The sequence below is a fragment of the Triticum aestivum genome, chromosome 2B (genome assembly GCF_018294505.1).
Source record: "Triticum aestivum cultivar Chinese Spring chromosome 2B, IWGSC CS RefSeq v2.1, whole genome shotgun sequence".
In the NCBI taxonomy this organism is placed as follows: Eukaryota; Viridiplantae; Streptophyta; class Magnoliopsida; order Poales; family Poaceae; genus Triticum; species Triticum aestivum.
The window spans coordinates 274883919-274910835 of record NC_057798.1 but is presented as its reverse complement, the minus strand read 5'-3'; positions in this window follow the sequence as shown (position 1 = coordinate 274910835).

The window sequence follows — 26917 nt, the reverse complement described above, 5'->3', positions numbered from 1 at the left end:
AGGGCTATTGTAAGGAGTGCACTACTGCACTATTGTTCATACTCCTGCATTATTGCACTACTGGAATCCTCCTTCAAACTACTACAAGCAGGAATACTGATGCAAACCCTGGAACTTGCAAGGAGTAGCAGGAGTACAACAAGACAAGAAGATGAGACAATATGTAGGGCACAAGACAAACTACTGAAAATGTTTCTTTGTGCTGTACTCCAAAATTCAACCAAATAAATTAACTGAAACTTAACAGCAGTAGCAAGTGCTACACTATTGTTGTCCTACACTAAACTAATACAACCAAACAAACTAATTGAAGAAAAACTACTGAAACTATACAGTTAAACTCATTGGAGTACAGCTAAATGTTCTGGAGTACTTCTCTAGCATAAGCAACTGCTGACAGCTTTCATACTCCAATGAGAAGAGTACTTGTACTCATAGCAGTTCAGAAGTGCAACCACTCTTCTGTGAAATTCAATGCATCTACTACAAATAAAATTCAGTAAATTTCCACCCAGCAACTAGATAGGATGGCCATGAAATTCAGTGCATCTACTTCAACTACTCTTCAAGTATATGAATACTGTTAACCTATCAATTTCGTTGTGATAATTGTACCCTGAACACCTCAGAAACTTTTTTATTGTGTTGGTCACTATAAAACAGGAGTATGTAAACCAACAACCTAGCTATCATGAGCAAGGAATGATGACGAAACCAAAGATTACTGCTTCATCAGAGTGTCCCTACCTTGGGGCCTTTACTTTGCTTTCCCCATTGATTTTGATTTCGATTTCTAGTATTGCATTGGGTTGGGGACAAGTTTTGTAAGTTTGGACCTTCCATTCCTCGGTAGGGTAGCAACAATAGTAGCAGCTTACTTAGTTTTGACTACCTGAAGGTCAATCTCTAGGCCTGTAGCTGTATGTAGGCTCTAGAATTCAATTCAGTTAAGTACACTATACACCTATCTATCATCATTTTCATTTCATTCTCATTTACTTTCACCTATATATGTATGCTATCCTCTCCACAAACCTAGATAGCACATTTCTTACTCTAGATAGGGTACTCAATTCACAGCAGCTTAACTGATTGATTTTAACTATCCACCTGCTTGTATCATGAGCAAGGACTGATGACGAAACCCTAAAGTCTTGCTGTACGAGGAGAGAATGGGATTGAAACAAGGCAGGGAGGAGAAGAGGGTCGAGAGAGGGGACCTTGGCGTCGTTCTCATGGCCAGCGGAGTAGCGGCGGCGTTGCTGGGCGGGGGCGGCTACTCCGAGGATGGGGAGGGAGGCGCTGCGGCGCCGAAGGCGGGGCCGCGGAGGCTGGGCGCGTGTGGCTACCCAGCTCGTCAGCAGAGGCGGCCGTCGGAAGAACGAATGGATCACGTCCCCCTCCTCGTCCTGCACCCCGTGCGGTCGTCAGCGGTGGGATGGTTACGAGTCGGCAGCGGGATGGTTGGGGGCCACGGCGGCTTGCTGTCTGGTGGGCTGCAGAGGAGCTGCAGTGGTGGGTGGCGCGGGGGCTCGGGGGCGGCAGCGCACGTAGGGGCGGCGGCACAGTGGGTCGGGGCAGCGGCGTGCAGTGGGGGCTGAGAGAGATGTGAGATGGGATCGATCGGGGATTGGTGATTTTAGTCGGGGGAGGATAGCAATGGCGCACCACCTGGCGGTGCGCCATAAGTAACTTTTTTTTAGATAGCAATGGCGCACAACACATCGGTGCGCCATAAGTAACTTTTTTTGCATAGCAATGGCGCACCACCCATCGGTGCGCCATAAGTAATTTTTTTTTATTATTTTTTGTTGCATCTAATAATTTTTTAGAAAATGAATATGAATATGAAACAGTAATAATTTTTTTATAAAAACAGTAATAATTTTTTAAAAAATATCATCAAATTTGTTATTTGAAAATATTTATGAATATGAAAAAATATCATCAAATTTGTTCTTTGAAAACATCATCAAATTTGTTATTTGAAAATATAATCAAATTTGTTTTTTTGGATTTTTAGTTGCATTCATTTGTGAATTGGTAAAACATTACTAGGGAAGGTGCGGCGGGTCGTCGGCGGCGGTGGAGCGGGGGAGGGTGCGGGGGGTGCTCGGCGGCGGTGGAGCGGGTCGAGGAGGGTGTGGGGGTCGACAGCGGCGGCGGAGCGGGGGGAGGGTGCGGTGGTTCGTCGGCGGTGGGAGAGCGGGGGAGGGTGCGGGCGGTCGTCGGCGGCGGTGCAGCAGGGTAGGGTAGGGGGTCGTCGGGGCGGTGGAGCGGGGGAGGGTGCGGGGGGTCGTCGGCGGCGGTGGAGCGGGGGAGGGTGTGGGGGGTGCTCGGCGGCGAGGGGGGTCTGGCGAGGGGGGATAGCGATCGAGATGGATGGGGATCGAGATCGAGTGCCCTCATGAATATTCAATATTTTTTCATATTGAATATGAAAAAATATCATCAAATTTGAAAAAATATTCATGAATTCGAAAAGTGCCCATGAAATTTAAAAATATTCATGAGTTCAAAAAGTGCCCATGAAATACAATCGAGAAATGAAGGCTACAATTTAAATACAATCGATCTTAGCTAGCTATCCGTTCACAATCTTCTTGCCCTTATTTTTCGTAAATGGAGTTCTTCTCTTGAACGGACGTCCTTTAGGTAGGGTGGTCCTGCTTCTTCTTGTGGTGTATGCTGGTACTTCATCGTCGTCGTCATATTCCATCTTCGGGTCGCCGTACTTGTCGAAGTCTTGCTCATTGGCGACTCCATCCATTACGATGATCTTCTTTTTGCCTCTCCTCACGACAACACGACTAGGCTTTGACGGGTCGGTAACGAATAAGCATTGGTCCACTTGGGAAGCCAGTATCCATGGCTCATTTTTCACGGTGACGTTTGCGCCCGCGGTCTTGGATTTGGCTTCGGGTATAACCATGGTGGTGAAATACCGGTCTTCTTTTATGACGCTCTTGGCCCATTTGACACGGAACATCGGGACCTTCTCTCCAGCTTAGCTCAGCTCATATATCTCCTTGATCCTTCCGTAGTATCTGTCCTTTTCGTTACCGCTGTAGCATTCCATCGTTACCCCGGAGTTCTGATAACCATCGCTCTTCATGTCCTTTCCCTCGGTGTAGAATGTGTAGCCGTTGATATCATACGCCTCATGCATCATTAGGTTGTGTTCGGCGCCCTGTGACAAGGCGAATATGAGTTGTTCTTCCGCGGAAGAATCCTCATGTAAAGGGTACGACAGAAGCTTCTGCGTGAAACATGAGTTGTGCTCTTTGATTATATCTCCGGCTGTCCTCTGTTAGCCTCGTTCATTGTACGTCTTCTCAATAAAGGTTTTGTGCTCTACCACCCAAGGATCGACCACGTCTATGTGTTGTAGCGCGACTAGGTTTGCTCTTTCAAAGTCGGCAAGTCGACCCTCAAAGTCGACATGCATTTCGCGGCGACCCTCACAGTGAGCCCATGCAACGAGCCTGCCGAGGTGCCTGTTGATGGGCAGACCAACGGGGTTCTCGATGCCTAGATAATTCGTGTAGTAGGAGATGCACTCTTCGGTCAGAAAGCCCCTGGCTATGCTTCCCTCTAGACGTGACATGTTGCGAATGTATCCTTTGATGACACCATTCTTCCTTTCGAACGGCATCATGCTGTGCAAGAATGTTGGCCCGAGTTGGATGATATCCTCCATGATATGGACCAGCAGATGCACCATAACGTCGAACAATGCGGGCTGGAAGTACATCTCAAGATCGCATAGTATCACCACGATCTCTTCCTGTAGCGTTCTGAGTTGCCTCACGCCAACCGACTTCCGAGAGATGACGTCGAAAAAGTTGCATAGGCCAAATAGCGTTTCACAGATGTGCGTGTCCATGATCCCACAGATTGCAACCGGAAGTATCTGCGTCATCAGCACGTGACAGTCGTGAGACTTCATCCCGCTGAACTTCTGCTTTGCTGAGTCTAGGTATCTGCTTAACTTCCCCGCATAACCGTAAGGAAGTTTTACTCCTACGAGGCAGGTGAAAAATTGATCGATCTCCTCCTGACTTAGAGTGAAGCACACGGGAGGGAAGTCATTTCCGGTCTTCTTGGCCTTTTTGCCTTTGCGACGACTTTCCATGTCCTGGTTTGCCTCATCATCATCATCATTAGCGTGAAGCTCCTCCCTGATGCCCATTGATTTCAAGCTTGCCCTTGTTTTTGGCCCATCTTTGGGACTCTCTGGCATGTTGAGCAGGGTATAAAGCAGACTCTCGCACACGTTCTTCGTGATATGCATGACATCAAGGCTATGAGGCACACAGTGGATCTTCCAATACGGCAAGTCCCAGAAAACAGACCTTGTAGGTGGCTGTCCAAAATATCTAGCTGGTCCCAGGTTACTAATGGCGCACCACCTACAAATGCGCCATTAGTAACCCTGGTTACTAATGGCGCACCAGCTGGTGGTGCACCATTAGTAGTTTTGAAAAAAAAATTATAGTAGTGGCGCACTGTGTGGCTGGTGCACCATTACTAGTTAAAACTAGTAATGGCGCATTGTGCCCTGGTGCGCCATTAGTATTTTTGGAAAAAAAATTGTTATTAGTGGCGCATGATGGTTCTGGTGCACCATTAGTGTCTATCACACTAGTGGCGCACCAACACATGGGGCGCCACTGCTATATAGTAGTGGCGCACCACATGTCTGGTGCGCCATTAGTGTCCATATCATCTATAGCCCTTTTCCTAGTAGTGTGCTGCGGTTAAACGGCTAGTAGTTGGGTGCTGTGCTTTGGTAGTTAGCAATGAGCTAGAAGGGTAGTGATGCACAAGAAAATGCAGCACCAATGGAGCAAGTAAAATGGTAGTTGCTGTAGAAACTACCATTTCTGTCCAGAATAGAAAATAATTTCTCTAGCAAAAATATTCCAAAAAATGCTGTGATATTTTTGCTCAGGGAGGTGCCCTAGGGTTCAAAGGATTTTTGTGAATTTTCTTAGATTTTTGTGGGCAAGAAAAATAGGGGTTGCTTTGGAGCACAAGTTTCTGTTTAGGGTTTTTTAGAGGAAAATGAATATTTTTCATTTAAGAAAAATATCCATGACATTATTTTGAGGTAGATCAGAGAGGAAATGATGGTTTGGTGGAGAAGTGAGCCACTTGGCTGAAAGCCAAGGTGATGCCCAAGTGTTTTAAGTCCAACTGAAATGATTCAAACTCAAATTTCAAACCAAAACTCAAGTGAAAACCAGAAGAGAAAAGAGGGCAAAAAACAGGCTGTCACAGTCTGCGGTGCCGTCGTAGTGTGGAGGCAGGTCATGCTTGAACTTGCTCGGCCAGACGACATTGCGGAGCTCTGCAGTGAACGCACGGCATCCTGCCGTGGCCACCGGAGGTTGTCGAGGGGGTGGAACATGGTCCTGGTGCACGCGCACCGCCACCTCCTGTGGTGGCTCGCGGGCCTGGTGCTGGGGTGCTGGAAGCACTCACGCTTCCCCTTGGTGACATTGGACCACCCGGCAACTCATGTCATCTCGGGCCGGCTCCAGGCGCTGCGGGTTGCGCCGCGGAGCCATACGCCTTGGCTCGATGATGGTACCCCGGGACAGAGGTGGAGGAGGGGCCCCGTGCGCGACGCTGCCCACCACAGGTTGTTGCTGAGGCAGCGAGCGAGCCGGCCGGTTGGAGCCCCCGTGCATGATGCTGATGAGCTCGGCGATGCGCTCGAGCCACTCCTCGTAGAGATCACCCATGGGACGGTAGCGAAGGAGCTCCCGCATTGTGAGCAGAGCAGCCCATGCATCCACCTGGCCGCGGTGCGCGTGGGATGACGAAGCTGTTGCAGTGAGCGACGGAGTAGCGGTGCGACCATCACGGTGCACCAACGGGTGCAGCAACGAAGCTTGTTGCTCGTGGTCGGTAGGGCCTGTGGCGGCGTTGGCCACCGGATCTGGAGCGTGGCGAGTGCAACCTGTAGCCACCGGATCTGTCTGAGCGACATGGGCGGCGACCGCGGCCCGACGCTCGAGGCGAGCCTTGCGGCGTCGGCCATGGAGATGTCGGAGCAGAGACGGATCGAACGACGGGAGAGAGGATCCGAATTATTAAGTCCTTCATGGCTAGTTCGGCTGCCTTATGTAGCTTGACCAGCTAATTCAGCTGATCACTAAAGGGCACTAGATGTTCATGTCCAAGGTATTGAGACCAGAACAACTTCTCCGTAGAGCTCCCCTCTTCGGCTCGATAGAATTCAACAGTGTCTGATACGCTGCGCGGCAGATCCGCAAACACGCTTGGAGAACTCCAAATCCGGGTTAGTAAGAGGAACCTTTCCTTCACATATTTGCTCTGCATTATGAAAGCCTTACCCGATGCGCTTTTCTTGGCTGCTTGGATTTCCTGGAGGGTGCTCTGGGCTTCGGCTCGAGCATCTTGTGCACTGTGGCAGGCCTTGGCAAGTTCGGACTCTCGATCCTTAAAATCGCGCTCTAAGGACTCGTACTTCTTGACGGTGTCCTGGAGCTCTTGCTGGACCTCACTGACCCGAGCCTCATGCTTTTCACGTGTGACCTTTTCCTTAGCCGCCCTATCCTTGGCCTCGGCCTGCGACCTCTTGAGAGTCTCTGCCTCAGTCGTTCCCCCTAACAAATATATGACACTTCAGTCAGAACAAATTGTTCATTACACCTGAATTTTGACAAGGTTAAATACATACCTTTGCTTTCCTCCAGCTGCTTCTTTACGTGGCTGAGCTCCTCCTCGGCCCCCTCCAGATTCTGCTTCAGTCTGGATACTTCCACAGTGTGAGCGGTCGCAGCTAGCACCGATGCCTTCTTATTCACATAGACATATCAGATTAGACTCCTGCAAAAATTAGTTGATCTTCTGTTCGGCTTTTTTTACGAACACCGGACAGAGCATCAGGGGCTACTGTCTATACTGTGACATTCTTTTACAATTATATTACTTACCTCAAAGCCTGTTAGAAGGCTAGTGCAGGCTTCGGTCAGTCCGCTTTTGACGGACTGGATCTTCTCAATCACCGTACTCATAAGAGTACGATATTCCTCAACAATGGAAGTACCTTGCAGAGCTTCCAGCAACCTATCCGGTGCCTCTGCATGGACAAGGGTCACTGGTGGAGTTGGCTCACCCCTCTCTTTCGAAGAGGCGGCATGCCTGAGTCCGGAGCCATATGGGCCTCCGAAGCTGTATTTGGCTGGGGGCCGAATTGGATACGACAACCATTGTCGGTGTCCATGGGGGTTTGCTCCCCCATGTGTTCAAAAACCGTGGTCTCACCCTCCGGCAGCACCAGAACGGCCTCCTGAGCCTCTCCCTGGCCTGGGATCCTTCTAGAAAACACCTTGGTGTTGACCACGACCTTGGGTTAGGAGGCCGTCGGAAGGGACCCACTGTCCATCGCCGACAGGTCTAGCGACCCCTCCGAAGAGGAGGATAGCTCGATGTTGGACTGGGCCGTACTGCAGGTGCATAATCCAGGATGTTAAAGACAATAAAGTAAAATGACCGGATATATTACCATGTCCATATAGTTACGATTTGGCCAGGGGCTTGTCCCTGGGCACCCACTCCGAGCTGCTACTGGTGGCCACTGCGGAGTTGTCCAGAAGGGAAGTCTTCCCCTTCTTGGGCGCCTTGGCCTCCAGGTGCATGGAGGTCGTCCTCTTCTCTCCCCCCCTACAGGGGGGAATGGAACTTCTTCTTCCTCCTCCTCTTCCTCGTCGTCTTCTACGACGGAGGAGCCATCCTCTATGTCTTTGGACATTCTGTCCGAAGCGCCCTTTTGATGGAGACCATCTCTGGTCCCCTTGGCCTTCTTTTTGGCCTTCTTCTCCAGCATCTCATAAGGCGCCGGAAACAGCATCTTCATCAGAAGTGGGATTTCTGGGCCTTCAGGCAACGGTGCCGGACAGTTAATCCACCCCACTATCTCTATCCAGGCCTGAAAAAATTGATGGGGAGGCTTAGATTCCTTCCTCAAATATGCCAGTAAAGGGTATACCTTGAAAACATGAAAGAACTTACAGGATTAGCCTCGCGTTTTAAGCTAAGCCCACGGTCCTCGGTCGTAGACAGTGGTGTCTCGCCGGCCTTGAAGAGCACCTTCCATATGTCTTCGTGCGTCGTGCCGAAGAGCTCTAGTAGCGTCTGGTGCTTGGCCGGATCGAACTCACACAAATAGCAAGTCCGGCGTTGGCACCGAAGGATCCGGCAAACGAGCATAACCTGGATCACGTTGACGAGCTTGATTCTCTTGTTTATCATGTTCTGGACACACGTCTGGAGCCCTGTCAGCTCATACGAAGAGCCCCATGCCAGGCCTTTCTCTTGCCAGGAGGTGAGCTGCATCGGGACTCTTGATCAGAACGCGGGGGCCGCCGCCCAATTGGTGTCGCGCGACTCGGTGATGTAGAACCACCCCGACTGCCACCCTTGGACAGTCTCCACAAAGGAGCCTTCGGGCCAGGTGACATTGCGCATCTTGCCCACCATTGCGCCTCCGCACTCTGCTTGTTGGCCGCTCACCACCTTTGACTTCACATTGAAGGTCTTAAGCCATAGGCCGAAGCGAGGTGGTATGCGGAGGAAGGCCTCGCACACGACAATAAATGCCGAGATGTTGAGGATAGAGTTGGGGGCCAGATCATGGAAGTCCAGCCCGTAGTAGTACATCAGTCTGCGGACGAACGGGTGGAGGGGGTAATCCCAGCCCGCAGACGAAGTGTGTGAGGAACACCACCCTTTGGGGCTCCGGGGTGGGAATGATTTGTCCCTTGGCTAGAAGTCGAGGAGAGATGTCCTTCGCCATGTACCCGGCCTCCCGGAGCTCATTGATGTCCTTCTTCTTGATAGAGGAAGCCATCCACTTGCCCCTTGCTCGGGCAAGAGCTTGGGCGCTGGAGCTCGAGAATGGATGGGCAGAGGAAGGAGAAGTTGTGGGTGAACAAGGATGAATCATTATCCCATTGTAAAGGCAGTAAAAGTCATGCGCCTCCCCCCTCACCTTAAGATCCGCCTATTCCCCAAGCGCCATGCAGATGACACAGTTGGGTTACCCATGCCCGTATTTATGAGAATCCCGTGATAAGGGGACACGATCTCTGCTTTGACAAGACGTGCCGATGAAACCGCACCTCGAAATATGGACCGGCAGGCTAAGAAACGGTTCGAATAATGATCGGGCAGTGGTGTGATGTCACGCTAAAAAAAGTTGTCAGCGGATTGGACTCATGAAATATTATACTCTCTACGGTTTTGTGTGGTACTTGTTTTGCAGAGCTGGACACATTTTCTATGTTCGGAAGACTATGTTGGAGTATTCGGAGAAGGAGCCCGCCTTGCAATGCTGAAGACAATCTGCGCGCCAGGCTCATCGCCATTGAAGCCTATTTCAGGGGCTACTGAGGGAGTCCTGGACTAAGGGGTCCTCGGACAGCCGGACTATATACTTTGGCCGGACTGTAGGACTATGAAGATACAAGATAGAAGACTTCGTACCATATCCGGATGGGACTCTCCTTTGCGTGGAAGGCAAGCTTGGTGATTCGGATATGTAGATTCCTTTCTCTGTAACCTACTTTGTACAACCCTAGCCCCTCCCGGTGTCCATATGAACTGGAGGGTTCAGACTTCTAGGGTTTAGCCACAACAATCTTAACCTCATAGGCTAGACTTCTAGGTTTTAGCCATTACGATCTTGTGGTAGATCAACTCTTGTAATACTCATATTCATCAAGATCAATCAAGCAGGAAGTAGGGTATTACCTCCATAGAGAGGGCCCGAACCTAGGTAAACATTGATTTCCCCGCCTCCTATTACTATTAGCCTTAGACATCCAGCTTGGGAACCCCTACCAGAGATCCGCCTATTTTGACACCGATAGGGAAAAACTTTGTGACATCACACTTCAAAGCCAAAAATCGTCATTTGCATAATCCGAAGGCTTGGTGCAATGCTGGCGACCCTAAAAAAGGTGGATCCAACCTCGGCCTATTCAAAGGGAATCTCGCACCAGCCAGTGCTTCAAAACCAATATTGTTGGATGTCGAAGAATGGCGGTCCATTTCGTTGCATATCTTCAACAACCTAACATAAGTGCAGCCATACATCGAGTAAGTTCTCGATACATTGTTTCACTACTTCTAATTCCTTTGAACTACTCTTATTCCTGGATATTTGATACAGTCAATACATCGCCAAATTTTCGGATGGAGCGGTGATCCAAAAGGAATCCATCAAAGAGTATGAGCTTCTAGCAAAGCATGCAGGCAGCTTTCCCGGTTTCATCTCTTGGTTCAAACAAACAATAATTTCCATTAGACCAATTTCATTCTTTGTCTAATTTGCGGCTAATGCAACAATCCTCTCGTATTAAACTTGCACTACAAAAAAAAGACACATCCGTGACATTTTGGGCCGAACAAAAAAATAATTCTGTCATACTTATGACACTTCTATGACGATAATTGTGACAAAACTCGGTATCAACATAGATGTGCTGGGCTCCTACTTCTATGACAAAAAATCATGACAGAAAATGGGCTTTTCATCCTGCGGGCCAGAGATCCAGCTGCATGACATTCTTTGGGCCGTCCATGACAGAAAAAACCATGGTAGAAGCAAGGGCGAGGAAAATTTCGGGGAGTTCCCGGTTACAGTGGGTGGTCGGGGGCCGAGCGATGCGCGTTTCTCGAGTACTATACGTGCGTGGGTGCGAGGCGTTGGGATCTAAGTGAACCCGAGCGAGGCGTCGCCTAACTGAACCCAAGCTATTGCACTGCAGGCTACGCATTATTGAACCTAAGCGATCGAGCGATTCCTTCGCTACTGCTGCTAACAGAAGCCGATCGATGCTGCCTCTGGATGAACAGTGAGTGTTGCTGGGCGGGGGGGGGGGGGGGGGGTTGGATGAACAGTGAGCATTGCTGGGGGATTTGGATGAACAGTTCCCGGTGAGGGTGGATGAACATGACCCCGTGGTGTTGCCTCTGGATGTACAGGACCCCGATCGATCGAGCCGGTTGGGGCTGGATGAACAGGACCCCGTGGAGGGCTGGATGAATAGGACGACCCCGTGGAGGGCTGGTTGAATAGTAGTCGGTGGAGGGCTGGATGAACCGTAACCCGTGGAGGGATGGTTGAATAGGAGCCCGTGGAGAGGGTTGGTTGAATAGTAGTCGGTGGAGTAGCGCGCGGTGGAGGTTGGATGAACAGTAGCTGGTGGAGGCTGGAGGAGGCCGACGGTGGATGAACAGTAGCCCATAGAGGCTGGAGGAGGTCGATGTTGGAGATGAACAGTATCACGTGGAGTCCCGTTTTGCGGTATGCCACACCCCTCCCGATGAACAGGACCCCCGTTTCGACCGTAGCGCTCCAACACAAGTCCATTTCCTCCATTTTGCGGTACGCCACACCCCTCCCGATCAAGAGGACCCCGTTTCAACCATAGGAGGTCCAAGAGAAGTCCGTTTCTTCCATTTTGTGGTACGCCAGACCCCCCCCCCATGAACAGGATCCCGTTTCAAACGTGGCCGATCGAACACAAGGCTGTTTCCTTCGTTCTGCGGTATGCCACGCCTTGTTTCCATCGGATGTTCCATCTGAGCCCTCCCGATCAAGACGACGACGCATTCTATTCTGACCCAGCCGGTTGGCTCCCCATGAGCACGACGACAAGGCAGTTTCTCCGTTCCGACCCAACCATGTACACGAGCCCGGGCCGTACGTATGCACGAGTAGGCGTTCGAGACCCTACCTGTATGTATGTACATGGTCGTATTTACTTTCTTGCACCCTGGTCGTTGTACGTACGTGTATATGCTATGTGCGCGCCTCTACTACGACATGTGCACGCCTCTACTACGACACGTGTGTGTCTCTACATCGACCAGTATGTACGTACATGTTTGCGACCAGAATGACAATGCTATGTATGCTTCAACCAGGTGGGTCCCGACTATCAGGCACTTCCTTGCGTGGGAAGATGTAGCAGGTGGGTCCCAGCAGTCAGGGGGGCGAATCATTTTTTTGCCCAGACGCACTTCCTTGTGTGCAAAGATCTAGCTGGTGGGTCCCAGCATTCAGGGGGAAACATTTTTTTCATGAAATACGATGGCCCGTCTGGTGGGTACCCGCTGTTAGGTGGAGGACTAATTATTTTGCGCATAATGAGGAGGCACTTCCTTGCGGCTACTGTGGACCCAGCTGTCAGGCTCTCCACGTACAATACTCTTCCGATGGAAGTTGGTCGTTGACCACATTGACCACGCCACGCCAAGAGCACCAAGGCGGTGGACGACGGCGAGGCCTAGGAAGGGGACGACACAGAGTCAGGGAAAACGCAACACTGGATGCCCATGCGGAGAGGAGTACGAGGGTTCACTGGTTCAGCTGCTGTGTGAGGCTACCGTCGTTGTAGAATAATAGGGGGTGTGGGTGAGTGGAGGGATGGCCTTGCCAGCGGTGGGAGTAGTACGGGGCGTTGAGACCTCCGTGGCTGCATAGCCAGCCACGGGAGGCAAGAGCAGGCGGCATGACCGGTGCTGATTTGGGCGGCTGGAGCAAGAAGACCGGAGGTTTAAGAAGCACTACGACTGTTGGATGGACATCATACGGTCACTGGAGCTAGAATCGTGCATATTGACTAAGTTGACAAAGCCCACCATCCCCGTCAACTTAGTAGGCCCAGAAGTCAGCCTCCCACTATATTGGGTCCCAGCTAGTAGGGGGAGTATTCATTTTTTTGTGCGTAATAAGGAGGTACTTCCTTGCGTGCGAAGATATAGCTGGTGGGTCCGAGCTGTCAACGGCGGGAACATTTTTTTCACGAAATATAGAGGCCCTTTCGGTGGTTCCCAGATGTCAGGTGGAGGAATCATTATTTTCCGCGTAATAAGGAGGCATTTCCTTGCGTGCGGCCGTGGACCCAGCTGTCAGCCTCTCCACGTACATTCCACTTCGGATGCATGTCAGTCGTTGACCACGTTGACCACGCCACACCAAGAGCACCAGGGTGGTGGACGAAGGCGAGGCCTAGGAAGGGAACGACACGAAGCCAGGGAAGACTCGACAGTTGTTTCCCATATGAAGGGGAGTACGACTGTACGAGGGTTTACTGGTTCGTCTGCCGTCGCCGGAGAATAACAGCATGTGTGGGTGAGTAGAGGGATGGCTAGGCCAGCGATGGGAGTACGATGGGGTGGTGAGGCCTGCGCGTCAGCACAGCCAGCCACGGGGAGGAGGGAGCAGGTAGTCCCGCTGGCGCTTGTTTTAGCAACTGGAGCAGGAAGAGCAGAGATTAAAGAAGCACGACGGCTATTGGATGGACATCCAACAGTCACAGCTTGTGTGTCAACCTTTTCTTTTAGGAAAGCCTCAAATTTGTGGAAAACAACATACAACCCATCTGCCATTATATCTAAAAATTTACAGCCCAATTGCTAATTCTGAAGGTTTTTTTGGAGCCCATATTCTTTTTGTTAGCATTACGGCCCATATTGTGTCCACGGTTAAAAAATTATACAAAATTTTGCATATTTTGGTGCGGTCCGAACTGTTTTTAATCCTGAAATTTCGAGTCACATTCAAACTAATTTTAAAAATAAATGTATATCAATATAAAATCCAACAAATTGTCCACGCGTAAAAATCAATGCAATTTAAAATCTCAAAATGAAAAAAGAAATTTGAAACTAATTGTTGGTTTAATGTGTTTTAAAAATGTACATCACATTTCTCATTATTGATAGGCCATTTTCTTAGACAACCGATTGAAGCTCTCCTCGTCTTGAAAGATTTGCAGCCCAACAAGCCTGACAAAGTGACTTACTTGACAAATCACAAAAAAACTAGGCTAGCCATTTTCAAAAAGAAAAAAAACTACTGGGCTGGTCTATGGTAAACATAATAGAGAAGGCTGTCCAGACAGGCCAGAGTGCCCCGCACAGCCCAGTTGACACCCTGCTTCCATCTCAAAAACAAATTAGATAAATGCCACTACAATTATGGCAATTCATAAAAATGCCACTTCAATTTCCAAACTTTGAAAAACGCCACTGCAATTTTTGCAAACTTTGAAGAACGCCACTACAATTTGCAAACTTTGAAAAATGCCACTCCAGACTTCGAAAAATGCCACTGGAAATAGCATGAAATGTCATTTTTCAAAGTTTGCAAATTGCAGTGGCATTTCTCGGAAACACTAGATTTGGAGTGCATTTATCAAATTAACCCAAAACAAAAATAACAAGGGAGCTGCTGGGTCCCTGGTGTGAGCCGCTCGTTGTGAAATTCTCTCGTTTATTGACTATGTTGACAATGGCATGGGACCCAGATGTCAGAAATCCATTAGAAGGAGCCATTTTATTATTGTCTTGAAATGAGGAGGCACTTGCTTGCGTACTGCCATGACCTTGGTGGGTCCCTGTTGTCATCCTCTTCACGTACAATCATCTCCTGATAGTGTACGCGTCAACTTGGTAGGCCCACAAGTCAGCCTCTAAACCCGTGGAGCACAAATACAACCCATTTAAAAAAATAATAGTCCTTCCATGCATTCAAATGGAAAGTTCAACCTTCAGAGCAAAGTAACATGTCTGATCCACATGTAGAGTACTGAACTTCCACGTTGACAACCATCATAGCCAAGTTAACTATCTACTCCCACTAATACTCTAGCAGCGTACAAGTACTAACTTACTCTCAGCTAACTTGACGATGTCGGCCGCCATCTACGGTACATGGTAAATGCCGGCACCGGCGTCCTCCGCCTCGCCTCGGACTTGCCAGAGGTCCGATAGGGCGCGTTGCTCGCGCTCGTTGGCCCTTTCCATGCCGGCGTGGTCCACCGAAGCTTCGCCTTCTAAGCGGGAAACCCACTTGACGAGCTGGTAGTAAAAAATAGCGTCGCGAACACGTGCGTGCCCGACAGCCTCCAGGGCTATTTGCAGGGCGCCGTCCTCCATGTAGTCGGCCCAGTTGCGGGCACTCTGCTCACAACTCAGAGCGTCGGTGCACTGCTGCTCCATGTCCTGCTGGCGGCGCAAATCAGCGATACGCCGCTCCTCCGCCAGGTGGTCGCGCTCCAACAACTCCTGCTCCTCTGCCAGGCGGTCGCGCTCCAACAAGTCCTCGATCTCCGCATCGCCATCTAAAGACCGATAGAATGCCTCCTCCCTCAGTCTGCCTTTCGGTGAAAAACCGAACACTAGTTCCGGCGGTGACCGCCTCCGGCCTCGCCTATCGCGGACGGGCGGGGGCATGTTGGACGTGGCGAGAGAAAGGATAAGTGGCGAGCGATGTCAGGCCGGTGGGGGCTTATGAGGATAGGGCGAGTTGGGTCACGATGGCACTGGAGAAGGCCGAGAAACAATACTTATAGGCAGAAGGTAGCGCGACGGTCATCGGAATTCAATGCATAAGCAGGCATGGCTTAGCGCGCCAGCTTTCCAGGGAAAACTAGAGAAACTGAAATTATGACTGTGTCGTCCCGTCCCGTCCATGCCGGGTCGCACGCCAGCATGACGGTCAAACGAGTGCACACAAATCATCCAGATGAGGTAATCTGTCCTTGTTAATAATGATTCCACGGATTTAAAAGTCCCCCAACAATTAAAGCGTATCTTTTTCGCATTAGTTAGCTACCTTAATTATGTCCGGCTGCATCCAGGCACTCAGAATCGCTCGCAGCCAGTACGCGGAGCAGCATGCAACGACTCGCAGCCGAGGGCACGCATGCAACCACTTAAATCGCTGGAATTAATTAGGTTTAAACTTCTGCATGCAGTTAATTATTGCCATGCCTTGGTCTTGCTGGTTTGTCTCACGGGACTAATAAGCCCGGACGGAGGGAGTTCCTTGGTTGGTGAGATTTTTGAATTAAGCCCTGCAAACTGGAAAGGAGGTACTAGTACGTGCGTGATCTGCTATTTAGCCGTGTAGGATCAAGTAGGTCGTTTCTTGAATTGAGCCCTGCAAACCGAAAAGGAGGTAGTATGTGTGTGATCCGCAATTTATCCGCGTAGGATCAAGTAGGTCGGATAGTGTACGTGTAGGATCGAGTAGGTTGGATGGTGTATGATACATCTCCAACGTATCTACTTTTACAAACACTTTTGCCCTTGTTTTGGACACTAAGTTGCATGATTTGAATGAAACTAACCCGGACTGATGTTGTTTTTAGCAGAACTGCCATGATCTTGTTTATTGTGCAGAAAACAAAAGTTTTCGGAATGACCTGAAAATCCACGGAGATAAGTTTTGGAAAATATAAAAAATACTGGTGAAAGAATCAAGGCCAGGGGGCCCACACCCTGTCCACAATGGTGGGGGGCGCGCCCTCCCACTAGGCGCGCCCCTGTCTCGTGGGCCCCCTAATGCTCCACCGACCTCAACTCCAACTCCATATATTCTGTTTCATGGAGAAAAAAATCAAAGAGAAAGTTTCATCGCGTTTTACGATACAGAGCCGCCGCCAAGCCCTAATCTTCTCAGGAGGGCTAATCTGGAGTCCGTTCGGGGCTCCGGAAAGGGGGATTCGTCGTTGTCGTCATCATCAATCATCCTCCATCACCAATTTCATGATGCTCACTGCCGTGCATGAGTAATTCCATCGTAGGCTTGCTGGACAGTGATGGGTTGGATGAGATTTACCATGTAATCAAGTTAGTTTTGTTAGGGTTTGAACCCTAGTATCCACTATGTTCTGAGATTGATGTTGCTATGACTTTGCTATGCTTAACCCTTGTCACTAGGACCCGAGTGCCATGATTTCAGATCTGAACCTATTATGTTTTCATGAATATATGTGTGTTCTTGATCCTATCTTGCAAGTCTATAGTCACCTATTATGTGTTATGTTCCGACAACCACGAAGTGACAATAATCGGGATGCTTCTCGGTGATGACCATAGTTTGATGAGTTCATGTATTCACTATGTGCTAATGCTTCATTCCGGTTCTCTATTAAAAGGAGGCCTTAATATCCCTTAGTTTCCGCTAGGACCCCGCTGCCACGGGAGGGTAGGACAAAAGATGTCATGCAAGTTCTTTTCCATAAGCACGTATGACTATATTCGGAATACCTACCTACGTTACATTGATGAAATGGAGCTAGTTCTGTGTCACCCTATGTTATAGCTATTACATGAGGAATCACATCCGACATAATTATCCATCACTGATCCAATGCCTACAAGCTTTTCACATACTGTGTTTCTCTTATTTACTTTTCGGTTGCTACTGTTACAACTACTACAAATCTGCTATCTTTACTTTTGCCACTGTTACCATTACTATTATACTACTTTGCTACTAAATACTTTGCTGCAGATACTAAGTTATCTAGGTGTGGTTGAATTGACAACTCAACTGCTAATACTTAATAATATTCTTTGGCTCCCCTTGTGTCGAATCAATATATTTGGGTTGAATACTCTACCCTCGAAAGCTGTTGCGATCCCCTACACTTGTGGGTTATCAAGATCAATTTCTGGCGCCGTTGCCGGGGAGCATAGCTCTATTCTTTGAGCCACTTGGGATTTATATATGTTGATCACTATGAGGAACTTGAAAGACGAAAGAACAAAGATTTTTCCCTCAACTACGAGGGGAGGTAAGGAACTACCATCTAGCTCTGCACTAGATTATCCTTCTGTTTTGAGTAAGCTTGCGACACCAAAACCTGCTACTGCTATGAATTCTGATATGTTGCATGTTATTGATGATGCCACTTCTGCTATGCATGATACTTATGATGAAACTACTTCCGTGTGTGATACTACTGTGCCATTAGGTGAATTTCTTGATGAACAACTTGCTAGGGTTAGAGAGACTGAAATTATTGAAGATGCTATTATTGATGATAGTGATGATGAAAGTTCTCCCCTTGATTATGAATTACCTGTTGATCCTGAGGGTTATTTTATGAAAGAGGAAGCTACTAGAGCTATTTTTGCTTGCAAAGATAGATATGATCTTAAGAAGTTGTTAGCTAAATGGAAGCAACAATCTCTTAATGCTAGAATGAAACCTGAACCTGCCTTTGCTACTTCACCTATCTGTGTTACTGATAAGGATTATGAATTCTCTGTTAATCCTAAAATAATTACTTTGGTTGAATCTGATCCTTTTTATGGCCTTGAATCTGAAACTTTTGTGGCACATCTTACCAAGTTGAATGATATAGCCACCCTGTTTACTAATGATGAGAATTCTCGCTATTATTATATCCTTAAGATATTTCCGTTCTCATTCAAGGGTGATGCTAAGACGTGGTTTAATTCTCTTGATCCTGGTTGTGTGCGTAGTCCCCAGGATATAATTTATTACTTCTCTGCTAAATATTTTCCTGCTCATAAGAAACAAGCTGCCTTGCGGGAAATATATAATTTTGTGCAAATCAAAGAAAAATTCTCCCACAAGCTTGGGGGAGGCTTCTCCGATTACTTAATGCTTTTCCTTATCATCCTCTTAAGAAAAATGAAATACTTGATATCTTTTATAATGTACTAACCGATGCTTCCAAGGACTACTTGGATAGTTGTGCTGGTTGTGTTTTCAGGGAAAGAACAGTCGACCAAGCTGATTTGCTATTGAATAATATGTTGACTAATGAAAATATCTGGACTCTCCCTGAGCCAATTCCTGAACCAATTGAGCCAACTCCTGAGCCTATTCCTAAATCAACTCCGAAGAAGAGGGGTGTTCTATTTCTCAGTCCTGAAGATATGCAAATCAATGAAAGAAAAAGGCATTCAAGCTGAAGATGTTAAGTATTTACTACCTATTGAAGAAATACATGTTCTTAGTATACCGCATGTTGAAGAAACACATTGTCTTGATAACCCGACACGGGTAGTAAAGGTAAATCCTCTTTATAGATATGATAAAGTTGAAATCCGTCTACTAAATTTCATAACCCTTGCTTAGATGAATTTGATGACTTTATGGCTAGACAATAAAGTTTTAATGCTTATGTTGGTAGAGAATTAAAGAATAATGCTTTCGAAATAGGACAATTGAGTGACTATATGGCTAGAGTTAAAGATGAACTTAAACTCATTAGCAAATATGCTTCTATGGTTACCACTCAAGCTGAGCAAGTACTTAAAGCTCAAAGTGATTTGCTCAATGAGTTAAATAGTAAACATGACTTTGCTGTTAGAGTGGCTACCAGAACTGGTAGAATGACTCAGGAACCTTTGTATCCTGAAGGCCACCCTAAGAGAATCGAGCAGGATTCTAAGAGAAATAATTTAGAGGAACCTAGTTCTTCTGAAAAGAAGAAAAAGAAAGACGATAGGACTTTGCATGCTTCTAGTGAACCTGTTGTAGACACACCTGAGAATCCCAATGATATTTCTATTTCTGATGCTGAAACACAATCAGGTGATGAACATGAACCTAGTGATAATGTTAATGATAATGTTCATGTTGATGCTCAACCTAGCAAAAATAATGATGTAGAGATTGAACCCGCTGTTGATCTTGATAACCCAAAATCAAAGAATAAACGTTATGATAAGAGAGATTTTGTTGCTAGGAAGCACGGTAGGGAAAGAGAACCATGGCTTCAGAAACCCATGCCCTTTCCTCCTAAACCATCCAACACAAAGGATGATGAGGATTTTGAGCGCCTTACTGAAATGATTAGACCTATTTTCTTACGTATGCGCTTAACTGATATGCTTAAGGTAAATACGTATGCTAAGTATATGAAGGATATCATTACAAGTAAAAGAAAGATACCAGAAGCTCAAATTTCCACCATGCTTGCTAGTTATATTTTTAAGGGTGGAATACCAAAGAAACGTGGATATCCAGGGGTACCAACAATACCATGCTCCATCAAAGTGATATTGGAGCCGGTGTTAGTGTTATGCCTCTCTCTTTATATCGTAGACTTGAATTGAATAAGTTGACACCTTCTGAAATATCTTTGCAAATGGCTGATAAATCAACTGATATACCTATCGGTATTTGTGAGGATGTGCCTGTTGTGGTTGCAAATGTCACTATCTTAACGGACTTTGTTATTCTTGATATTCCCGAGGACAATAGTATGTCCATTATCCTTGGTAGACCCTTTTTGAATACTGCAGGGGCTGTTATTGATTGCAACAAAGGCAATGCCACTTTTCATGTTAATGGTAATGAGCATACAGTACACTTTCCGAGGAAACAACCTCAAGTTCATAGCATCAATTCTATTGGAAAAAGTCCAACCATCATTATTGGAGGTTTTGAATTTCCTCTTCCTACTATCAAGAAAAAGTATGATATTCTTATTATTGGGGATGTTCATATCCCCATTTAGGTAACCTAGTGTTATTCGAAATTTCTCTAGTTCCGTGTTATTTAGAATGAGTTTGTTAACAAGACTTGATCAACCTTGTTAGTGGATTCATTTTGATGACCATGAGATGGATGAAACTAGAAGGCACAACCTTTTGTACCCTCTTTTTACTTTCTATTATTTAAAATAAATAAAGCAAAAATAGTATTATCTGCCTGTTTTCTGATTTATCCACGCAATAAAAAATATCCCGAAAATAAAAGTGCTCCAAATGCCCTGCAAATTTAGTATGATTTTTATGGTATATTTGAGGATTTTAGGCACTAAAAACACTGCAGGAGGGGCAAGCGCCAGGCCACGAGGGTGGAGGGCGCGCCCACACCCCCAAGGCACGCCCCCTGTCTCGTGGGCCCATGGTGGCGCCCCTACATTTATTCCTGCACCCACACACTCCATCTTGTTCCCAAAAAAATCCCCATCCAGCTCAAGCACGAGTTCTAGCTCATCTTGCTGCGATTTTCGATCTCCTTACTCAATGCTCCAGTCACAAAACTGCTTTGGGAGATTGTTGCTTGGGATGTGACTCCTCCATTGGTCCAATTAGTTTTTGTTCTAGTGCTTTATTCATTGCAAATTTTTGCTGCATAGGTGACGCTGTTCTTGAGCTTGCATGTCAAATTTATGAGGTCCCAAGTAATTCTAATGCATGATATAGGCTGTAGGCACTTGTAGGAGTAGTTGCTACCAATCTTGTTTAGTTTAATTCACTTTTATTTTGAAGTTACTAAAATTTCAGAAAATTTTTAGAAAATGTTAAGGAGATTTTTTAGGGGCTCTTCTAGCCAAGGCTCCCAGGATAAACAAGCTAAAGAGAAGGAAAAGGCCAAGTATAATCTTCCTCGTGTAGCGGAAGTACGGCCGTGTGAATGGCTCTATGATGATTTTTTGAGAGATGCCGGGATTTCTGAAGAATTTTATTCTTTGATTGAAAATGTAGGCCTCACCGACTTCCTCCACGACCGGATCGATCAGTATCTCTTACTCACCAATACTTTAGTGCAAAACTTTTATTACTATCCTAAGAAATCACCTCCTTCAGTATCGTTCCATTTATATGATGAATTCACGGAAATGTCTTTACGCAATTTTTGCGCGGTGTGTAGAATACCCTTTGAGGGTAAATTAGATGAACCACATTGTAAAGATGTGGATGGCTTTGTTAACACCATTACTGTAGGGGATCCAAAGAAGGGTTTCGATGCGAGAATCTCTAGCATACACTTTCCTGTTTTACGCTACTTTGCCATATTTGCTATTTGATGCTTAATTGGTCGTGGAAATAGTGGAAAATTCAATGTTCCAGATATTATTATTCTTCTCCATGCCTTGTTTTTTGATAATAGTTTTAGTATGGATGTCGTTATTGCTAGACGACTAAGCCCGAACCATACAAACGGCCCCATCTTTGGAGGTATCTATGTTGCATGTCTTGCTAAACATTTTGAGATACCTATTAGGCACCATGAAAAAGAGGAGACAATATTGCATCCTTACATTTTAGATTACAGGAGCATGGTTGCACATGAGTTTATTGTTCATAATGATGATAAGATGCTCCTGTATAACTTGATATTTAATAAGAAACATAATGAGACTATTATTCTACCTGCGCCTCTGCTATTTGATTTGACTGCAGTTAATTATATGGTCACGCTGGAAGCGGTGTACACTCATCGAGGCCAAGCATCTAGTCCTGAGCCTGAGCCTGAACCTTCACTGGACCCTTATCGTTCATCATCTTACCAGTGGGATCCCGAGGAGATGACCAGCCAGTGGTATCCTAATTACACCCCTCAGTACACCGGGGAGAGTAGCTGCGGTCCTTGGCAATAAACCAACTTAGGCCAAAAGCCTGAGCTTGGGGGAGTACGTATTTCTCACCGACTTTACATTCATGTTCACACACTATTCTAGCTGTCGGTGCTCATACTCTTTCATTGTATTATCCATGCTAGTTTAGTTTTCTTTTTCTCGCTTTCTTCTTGTGTGTTTGATAAACCTAAAGAAAAACCAAAAAAATAGTTAGTTAAATTTCCATGCTTGTAGTAGAATTAAAATGGAAACCCAAAAAGATGTCTTGTTCTTCTTCTTACTTGTTGGGAGCTTTCCCGTGTAAATAGTTTTATTCTCTTTTCTTTCCTTTGGGGGTCGAGAGTAAAAAACCATATTGAAAATGTTTAGTGGCTCTCATATGCATGATTGTTTATTTAACTTAGAGCCCATATTACTTTGTCTTCTCTCTTGAGTTGAATGCTTGCAGATTCCAGCTTGGTCCAATGCACGTGCACTATTATTATTATACACATCATTCGGTCGTGCAAGTGAAAGGCAATAATGACGATATATGATGGACTGATTCAGATGAGAAAAGCTGGTATGAACTCGACCTCTCTTGTTTTTGTAAATATGAGGAGTTCATCGTTTGTAACGCCCTCGATGCGGCTATAGCTCCCACGTGTCGAGGCACGACTTAGAGGCATAACCGCATTGAAAGCAATGTCGCAAGTCAGGCAATCATTACAACATCCCATGTAATACATAATAAAAGGGGGAGATAACATAGTTGGCTTACACTCGCCACGTCACATCAGAGTACATAAATAACATCCATCAAACAAACACTCATGGCCCGACTACGGCGCCAAAATAGAAAAGACCCCCAACATGCGACAAGGTCCTGAATCGATAACCCCAACTAGGCACCACTACTGATCATCTGGAAAGGACACGTAGTAACGCTGAGAGTCCTCGTCGAACTCCCACCTGAGCTCGTAATCGTCAACTGGAGCGGAAACACCTGGACCTGCATCTGGAGTAGTAGTATCTGTGAGCCACAGGGACTCAGCAATCTCACACCCACGCGATCAAGACTATTTAAGCTCATAGGAATGGATAAGGCAAATATATGTGGAGCTGCAGCAAGCGACTAGCATATGAGGTGGCTAACTTATACGCAAAAGGAGAGCGAGAAGAGAAGGCGAAGCACGAGCGAGAAGCTAAAGGAACATCCTGCGCAAGCATAACTCCAACACCGTGTCCACTTCCCGGACTCCGCCGAGAAGGGGCCATCACGGTAACACACACGGTTGATTCATTTTAATTAAGTTTAGTTCAAGTCATCTACAACCGGACATTAACAAATTCCCATCTGCCCATAACCGCGGGCACGGCTTTCGAAAGATCAATCCCTGCAGGGGGTCCCAACTTAGCCCATAACAAGCTCTCACGGTCAACGAAGGAATAGACCTCCACCCAAGACACACCGATCAGACTCGGTATCTCGGTACAACAAGATGATTCGACAGGTTAAAACAAGTCCAGCAACACCGCCCGAATGTGCCGACAAATCCCGATAGGAGCTGCACATATCTCTTTCTCAGGGCACACTCAGATGAGCAATCCGTACAACTAAAACCAAACCTTGAGTTTCCCCGAGGTGGCGCTGCACAGGGCTCTAGTTCGGACCAACACTCAGAGGAGCACTGGCCCGTGGGGGGCTAAAATAAGATGACCCTCGGGCTCCGGAAACCCAAGGGAAAAGGGGCTAGGTGGCAAATGGTAAGACCAATGTTGGGCATTGCTGGAAAAGCTTTAATCAAGGCGAACTATCAAGGGGTTCCCATTATAGCCCAACCGCGTAAGGGACGCACAATCCGGGAACATAACACCGGTATGACGGAAACTAGGGCGGCAAGAGTGGAACAAAACACTAGGCGAGAGGCCCAGCCTTCCACCCTTTACCAAGTATATAGATGCATTAAGATAACATAGCAATATAATGATATCCCAACAAGAATATAAATGTTCCAACAAGGAACAGCTCCAATCTTCACCTGCAACTAACAACGCTATAAGAAGGGCTGAGCAAAGCGGTAACATAGCCAATCAACGGTTTGCTAGGACAATGGTGGGTTAGAGGTTTAACATGGCAATTGGGAGGCTGACAAGCAAAAGGTAGGCATCGTAGCATTGGCAAAGCAAAAGAGCGAGCAAACTAGCATAGCAAAGATAGTAGTGATTTCGAGGGTATGATCATCTTGCCTGCACAGTTGTCAGAGTTGACTGGATCCTCACAAGCAAACTCAACGGGCTCCTCGGTAGCGAACTCGTCTCCCGGCTCTACCCAACAAGACAAACAAGCAACAAGGATACAATCAACCACGGGCAAGACCAAGCAATATGATGAAATGACGATATGCTATGCGGGATGCAATGCGGGATGCAAAAATGCAAGATATGACAGGAAAAGCATGAACCTGGCATCAACTTGGAAAACCAAGTGTGCCACTGGATAGAGGGGATGAAATCGCTCGAAAACGATATAAAGATCATAGGAATCGGAGCTACGGTTTGGAAATGGCAAGCGTTTTAAGATACGACACCGGTCTGCGATTAACAGCAAGTAGGCATCTAAATGCAACGAAATGAGCATGCTACAGCCACCAAACATGAAAACAAAATACATGGCAGCGAAGTACACAAGATGGTCGACAAAACACTAGCACTGAGCCACAGGCAATTTCATCCATTAAGAGGTTCAAACAAGCATGGCTAAAACGCAAATGCAAAACAGATCTCAGACTTAGTGAAATTAACACTAGTCTGAAATTTCAGATCACGAAGCTCTCTTCGGAGCAGCAAAACAACATGATAGGAAACCTGAACATGACAAGTAAGAACATGGCATGGACCTACTCAACAAGCTTAATAAAACACCCAAAGTGACCTGGGGCCAAAAGGGTTCACAAAATACTCTACCGAGCTCACGAACATCGCTCGAACACAATCAGTTTTCAGACAGTGAAAACTGAGACATGCTGAAATCTAACTCACGAAGGCATGTAAACGAGCTCGATGCACTCACTACGGTGCAAGTCATGGCAAGTAAAGCATATAACCAGCAAGAAGACACAAAGTGCTAGCTACACATGGCAAGAACGAAGGCATAGCATGCATGGAACACTAACGGTAGCATCGACGAAATCGCAAACAAGTTAACGATCTGCCCAGATTAACAACGAAGCAAAAGTTGAGCTCGATTGAGTCAACCTAGAGCACTCCACAAATGCCAACAAAGACATGGATGGATAGAGCATAACTTAAATATCAAAACTCCCTTACTGATCATCCTCAAAAGAGGCACGGATCACTAGGAAACAAGCTGGACATATAGCATCATGAACTAAAATATCCCAGACTTAGTGAAAATCACTAAGTCCCTGAAATCTGCATTCTCAGGTACCCTACTTCGCAAGCTTGCACAAGACAACACACACATCCTAAAAATGCATGGGTAGCACCTCTGGAAAGAAGACAAAATGCTTCACAAATCATCCCAAAGGGGCACAGGCATATCATGCACGAATTAATTATAGCAAAAATGACAAAAGTGCATGATGAACTAACGGATCTGCAGTTTAACTCACGGAGCCTCCTTCTACCAGCATTTTGGGTATCAAGATGACCTCAAATGCAAATGATGCAATGGAATGAAATGATGTACATGTCGAGACGAAGATTTTGACATATCATACGCCTAAAACGGATCTACGGTTGCGGAGATACGCGCAGACAAAGAATGCATAAAAATTAACGGAGAGAGGCAAAAGTCAACCCTAGGGTTTCGGATCTGAGATCCAGATCGGGATCTCGCGGGCACGGACTTCGAGGTTGACCGCGGGGCACTGTTCACCGGAGTTGGAGCTCGCCGGAGGAGGACCGCAGGGGCGTGGGGAGGCTCGCCGGAGCCCGACCCGGCCGCCGGAGGAGACGGACGAGGGCGGCGGGGCCCGGTGGTGGCCACGGCGAGGTTCGGCGGCGGCGGGCGCGCCGGCGGATGGCGGGGCCGCGGCTCGAGGAGCGGGCCGGCGACGATGGCGAGCGGCGGCGCCGGTGCCCCGGGTGGCCGGCCGCGAGGAGGATGGCGGCGGCTGCGGGCGTGAGGCGGCGGGGCGATGACGCGGGCTGGGGAGGGCCCCGCGTGGGCCTGCGGGCCGGCGGGCGCGGCGATGTGGGCGCGCCCACGTGGCGGCACGGCGATGGCTGCGGCGGGCGGCGGGGTGGAGCGGACGCTGTCCGGCGCGGGCCGGACACGTCCGTCGGCGGCGGAGGAAGGAGATTCTCTTTTTTTTTAGGGTTTCGGGGAGAGGGAGAGATCCGAAAACGGAGGGGTGTATATATAGGCATAGAGGGAGCTAGGAGAGTCCAAATGAGGTGCGGTTTTCGCCCACACGATCGTGATCGAACGCTCTAGGACATGGAGCAGAGTTTGGTGGGTTTTGGGCCAAATTTGGGGGGTGTTGGGCTGCAACACACACGAGGCCTTTTCGGTCCCTCGGTTAACCGTTGGGGTATCAAACGAAGTCCAAATGACCCGAAACTTGACAGGCGGTCTACCGGTAGTAAACCAAGGCCGCTTGGCAAGACTCGGTCCAATCCGGAAATGTTTAAACCCCACACAAGAAAGAAAGGTAGAAATGACCACCGGAGGAGAACGAAGCGCCGGAATGCAAAACGGACAACGGGGAAAATGATCGAATGCA